Source organism: Suricata suricatta, chromosome 7 (genome assembly GCF_006229205.1).
Source record: "Suricata suricatta isolate VVHF042 chromosome 7, meerkat_22Aug2017_6uvM2_HiC, whole genome shotgun sequence".
In the NCBI taxonomy this organism is placed as follows: domain Eukaryota; kingdom Metazoa; phylum Chordata; class Mammalia; order Carnivora; family Herpestidae; genus Suricata; species Suricata suricatta.
Window position 1 is genome coordinate 35211314 of NC_043706.1, and position 6215 is coordinate 35217528.

The following is a 6215-nucleotide window of genomic DNA, read 5'->3' on the forward strand; positions in this document are numbered from 1 at the left end:
TGGGGTTCCATAATTGGTGGGCACAGGGGAAAACATGTGAACCCACGGACACAAATTAGAGGGCATTCAAAAGATACCAAGATAAGCTGCCTGTTTTAAAATTTTGTCAAGGGCTGTTAATGAGCTTCAGAAAAGGAGCTCAACTTTTTAAACTTCTAATTCTTGCTCTTGTGTATGGCTTGGCCCTGGATTTTAGAATCTAGGTCAATAACTCTTATTAGTAGAACTAGTAATAATTTGGCTAAATATTCTTTTTTGATTAATGTAGGAAGTTTAACCATACTTACAACATTAAGGGAAAATGAGGCCTGAGTGCCAAACAGTTTAATTAAAAACAGGTTGTAGTCTAAAGGGGGAACTGCTGGTTTTTAAAATTTGCTTATACAGGGGCCCCTGGGTGGTTTAGTCGGTTACGTGTCTGATTTCAGCTCAGGTTGTGATCTCAGAGTTTGTGGGTTCAAGCCCAGTGTAGGACTCTGTGCTGGGCTCTGCGCTGACAGCGCAGAGCCTGGAGCCTGCTTCAGATTCTGTGTCTCTCTTTGCCCCTCCCTGTCTCATGCTCTGTTTCTCTGTCTCAGTAATAAATAAACATAAAAAAATTTAAAAAAGTTTACTTAATATAATATGATTTAGTAAATTTGTTTCCAAGCCTTAGCTCATGAACAATATAATTGCTATAGAACTAGGAAGAAAATACTGAAACCTCTAAGAATCTGAATTGTTTTATTAGGCACTTGAAAAAAATAAGTAGATTGCATAAGAATTCCTGACCACCAAATAAATTATTGAGGGGAAAACCTGATCTTACAACATCTATTGCATTTTCTGATTACAAAATTAATGTATATTCAGGACAGAGAACTCAAATACACAAAATAAAGGCCTTTGCCTTAATTGTTGTAGTGGGCTAACTCACTATAAGTCTACTAGGCAGAGAGAAAACAGATAAAACATTTGCCTGAAAATTCCATCTTTAGGGAGGCATAAATCAGGTAAGAAGCATATTATTGATTTAGTTTCAAAATGTAGTGGAGGACGTGTAGAACATAATTATAAAATCTTAGGTCCTTCTACTTTTTGGAGGTTCTTGAACTTAGTAATAGAGGTCCCTAGATTATGATAATGGATTTTAAAAAACATTAATGTGATTAAAACACTTATTGAACATTTTCTGTTTGCCAGGTCCAGTTCAAATGGTATTTATGCCATTGTCTCCTTTCAGCCTTAACATTAGCTCTATGAGATAGGCGTTAGTAGCAACTGTATTTCATAAATGAGGAAACAGACTCAGATTTAGGTTCTTTGCCCAAGATCAGACAGTCAGGATTAGGATTGTACCAGGTGTGTTTGATTCCAGAATATTCTCAGTTATTATACTAATAGACTACATGGGCTAAACAGTTAAATTCTTTAAAAATTTTATTTTTATTCTTCCGGTCTGTGAAGACTGGGCTGGCCTTAAACTGTATTGCTTAATTATGGTGGTTTATGCTGATGAGAAGCTTTGGCATTTATTTCTGTTAGCCTAAAAAAGCTAAAGAGTATAAAATTTGTTATAAGTGCAGTTCAGTAGGCAAAATATTTGAAGTTTGAAGTTCACAGAAGTATAATTGTTCTGTGGTGAGGCATTTGGAATCTTGCTGAATTATGATATGGATGTTTATTCATATCTTTTTTCCAATCTCTGGGCGACCCACTCTGATAACAACCATTCGAAGTCCTGCTTTTTGGAAGATTGCACTGAGGAGTTACTTTGGATTCTGTGACAGTTGAATTTGTGTCATAATTTAATTCAACTGTTGATTTTCTTTTTTGGTCATACTAGTTTTTTGATAGTGACTTGAATCTACTGAAAGAGAAATGGAATTTAGTTTTGGTATAGGGGACTTTTTTTTTTTTTTTTTTTTTAACTAGGGATTCCTGCTTCAAGGGTTAAAGTTTGAAGAGAGGAGAGAGCGAGTACACTATTTGATTTTGTTAGTCAAGTGAAAAGCAATACCTTTTCTTTCATTTTTGGGTGGCTGCAGTGACTTAGTGAGTATAAAATCTGGGTTGCCTTGTGAAATGAGACAGTATATGTAAAACTTTATGTAATGTGAATATACAGTTAATGTGTTTTGTAATTATTGTTGCCTTACTCCTTGAGGAATAACCAAGATTTTTCTTTCTGGATAGAAACTTTGTAAAATAATGACATTGTTCATATTCAGACATAATACTGCATTCTGGTCTTCTGAGTTCCTGACATTGCACACAGGCTGATACATAACTATCTTTTCCTCTCATCCTCTTTTAGCTCTCGTCTTTTCCTGTGTAAAACTTGGTGTTTGCTTTCTTTCTCTTTTCTTTCATTTCTTTCTCTGTCAGCTCCCTTGTATGGCTCCGTGTAGAAGCATTCTTTTGGATCCACATACTTTTCTTTCTTTGCACCTGCTATTCCATTTCTGGTTGTGCCGGATACCCGCTTCTTTCAATATTCAACATATTTAGTTTTTTTTCTCTGCTGAGGTCACACTCAGAACTCGACCTGTTCAGTGAAGCAAACACTACTTTTTACTTGCCCTTCCTTATCTCTTTGTCCTTTTAGTCAGGGACAGTCTTCACCCCTGCATACTGTTTGTAGTTAGATTGTCTGTTCTGAATTCCTTAGGGCACAGTCTGATTTTGTTCTTTTGACAGTTATGCACTATGTTCACTCCTAATATCTTTGTGCTTTGTCAATAATGAAATATTCATATTTGTAATTTGTTTATATGCAAAATTTTTGTGAGGATATAATAATGTTAATTAAATGGTAAATACTGTATCTAAAATACAATCCATGGTTGTAACTATCCTTTCTACATGCTTCTGTAACTGTATTAGAAAATCCAGAATAGCGGAGTAATAAAAATAGTCCATTCTCAAAAGCTTTTCAAAATAATCTGATTAGGATAAATATTGTGTTTATTAACAAAAATGTTCATTTGGTAAGGGTAAAATACTGCTGGGTTTTGTGGAAATGTGTAAATGAATAGTCATAATAAAGACTTTAGTTCTTATATTGGGGAGACAAATACTTTTTATAAGTGAATCTGAAGAACACCATTCTGTGGAAACAGTGTAAATGAAATACTGGCCAAACCATAGGGGAATAAAGGTCTTTAGAAAACAAAAACCGTAGCCCAGCAAATTTAAAATAATGTTTAGCATTAGGTAATTTCTGTGTTACTGTAGGTTGGACTGAGTCTCAAAAGTTAATTAAAATGTGTGATTTATAGAACGAACAATATATTGAGGGGTCACGGAGTAACTTAATGTTGTTTGGATCAGTTGGAGATGTCTTCTGGAAGGAGATGAGTTGTCAGGCAGCTCCGGATTATTACGGTTGGTTGTGTTGAGAGAGAATTTTAGGGAATGGGAAGAGTCTCCTCAGCTTCACCTGCCCCTGCTGCCAGAGGAGTATGTTGTTTATGTGAAGGCACGGCTGTCCTGTGACCAGGTCTGTGTGTGGGAGGAGCAAACGTGTTGCTGTGTCTAGAGAAGTTGATCAGTTGTGTTAGGTAGACTTTTTTTTTTTTTTAAAGGTTTGTGCATAGGAATATCCCTTCAGGCCGGGGGGTGGGGGGGGAGCTTAATTGAGAGGAGTGTGCAGTAGTATAGGGTATCGTTTGCTTGTTAACGGCACATTCACTCAGGACCCTAGTATTTCCCAGGCTAGAGAATATGGAGTAATGCTCAGGGAGAGTTTAGAGTCACGTGGGGGTACTGCCTGAACTCTAGTGACCTGCCTTCTCCGTGCCTGAGTGTATATGCGAGGGTCTCTTTGGGTAGATATGTTACCATTCCATGTGCAGTGAGCCCTGGGCTGGCTTTGACCCTGTGTGTCTATTCAGTTCATGGTAGATTTAGGCTGGAACACCAATTCCTGAGGTAGTCTGACACAACTAGAATAGTGGGGTAGACACAGGCAACTTTATGCTTGAAGGACCTCTTGGGGCACTTTTCTTGGGGAGGATGGTAAGTTGTAGTGAGGGCTTTTAGGACTTCTCATAGAAATGCAAGACTTGAAGTGCACAAAAGTTTGAATAAGATTTGAAACGAAACAAACCAGCATTTGAATAGATTGTGAAGTGTTAAGACTTGGAAACCTGTTCTTCTGGAGATTTTAGGTTCATGGAAGAGGAGGGTAGTTTTTTCTTAAAAAATTTTAATTTGCCAATATGTAACAGAAGCCTACATTCCCACCTAGATGACTGAAAAGCCGGGGCATTGATTGTAAAACACATCCTGTTATGTATTTGTCCATTTGAGCTTTAATGTCACACATTACTCTGTAACTTTCCTAATGCTGTATATTTAGTGTTTGCTGGGTATGAGTGAAAACTATTTGTTAAACCAGATAAAGAAAAAGTATAAAAGGTGAGGCTGTTGTTTTAAAGTAGTCTTTTGTGGAGTGCTTTCACGACCAATGCATTTGCTCCTTAAAGAGCTGTTAATGCATAATTGGCTCTTTTGTGTTTACAGTGTTTGGCTACAAATATAGTCTTTGAGCTTGCCAGTGATGGCACTGTCCTTTCTTTGGACTGGAAGAGCAAAAAGAACAGATAGGTACCAGGGCCAGCATGTTTCACTAACTTGTAGTCATGTATCTACGATCATGATGATGATGTACCCTTTTACACCTTCCTCATATTTCCCTTACCACCAAGTCCCTGGCAATCACTCTCTGTTTCTACGAGTTTCTTTTTTTTTTTTTTTTAAGTTTATTTTGAGAAAGCATGAGTGGGAGGGGGCAGAGAGAGATGGGGAGAGACTCCCTGGCAGGCCCCACACTGTCAGCGTGGAGCCCAATGTGGGGCTCAAACCCATGAACTGGGAGATCGTGACCTTAGCTGAAATCAAGAGCCAGACCCTTAACCGACTGAGCCACCCAGGTGCCCCTGTTTTTGTTTCTGTGTTAAGATTCTACATACAAGTGATAACATGCAGTATTTTCCTTTGTCTGGCTTATTTCATTTAGCATAATGTCCTTGGGGTCCATCCATGTTGTCACAAATGACAGAATTTCCTTCTTAAGGCTGAATAGTAATCCACATCATCTCGTATATATATATATATTACACGTCTTTATCCATTCTTCCGTTGATAGACATTAAGGTGGTTTCCATATTTTGGCTCTTGTGAATAATGCTACAGTGAGCATGGAAGAGCAGGTATCTTTTTGATAATCCTGTTTTCATTTCATTTGGATATATATCCAGAAATGGGATTGCTGGGTCATAAGGTAGTTCTTTTTTTAATTTTTTGAGGAGTCTCCATACTATTTTCTATAGTGGCGGCACCAGTACATTCCCATCCATAGTGCAGAAGGTTCACTTTTTTCCACATCACGGCCAACACTTGTTATATCTTGTCTTTTTGATGATAGCCATTCTAACAGGTGTGAGGTAATAGCTCATTGTGGTTTTGATTTGCAGTTGCAATTTTTTATTTTTTTATTCTTATTTTTGAGAGACAGAGCGCAAGCAGGGGAAGGTCAGAGAGAGAGAGGGAGACACAGAATCAGAAGCAGGCTCCAGGCTCTGAGCTAGCTGTCAGCACAGAGCCCAACGTTGGGCTCGAACCCACAAACCGTGAGATCATGACTTGAGCTGAAGCCAGACAGGCACCCTGCAGTTTTGTTTTGTAAATATTTCCATTTGTAGGTTGCCTTTTCATTTTGTTGATGATTTTCTTTTCTATGCAGAAGCTTTCTGGTTTGATGTAGTCCCACTTGTTCATTTCATTCTTCTAAGGTGTCCAATTTGTTGGAATGTAATTGTTTATATATCTATTGAAAAAAGAGTTTCTGTGCCTTCATGACCAGGTCAGCTACATTTGTAATACATGTGTTCTAGTCCTTGTTTTAGAAAGACAATTTGTGATGCAAAGAGCTTTGACTTTGGAGCCAGAAAGCCCAAGTTGACAGCTTGTTCCTGTTAGTTTTGTTAGCTTTGTTATCTTGAATAAGACAGTCTCTGCATCTCAGTTTAAAATGGGCATGCTACCAGGGCACCTATGTGGCTCAGTTGGTTGAGTGTCTCTCTCTTGATTTCAGCTCAGGTCATGATCTTGCAGTTCTTAGGTTTGAGCCCTGTGTTGAGATCTGTGGCTGACAGTGGGGAGTCTGCTTCAGACTCTTCTTTTTCCCTCTCTCCCCTCGGCCCCTCCCTTGTGCCCTCTCTCTCTCTCTC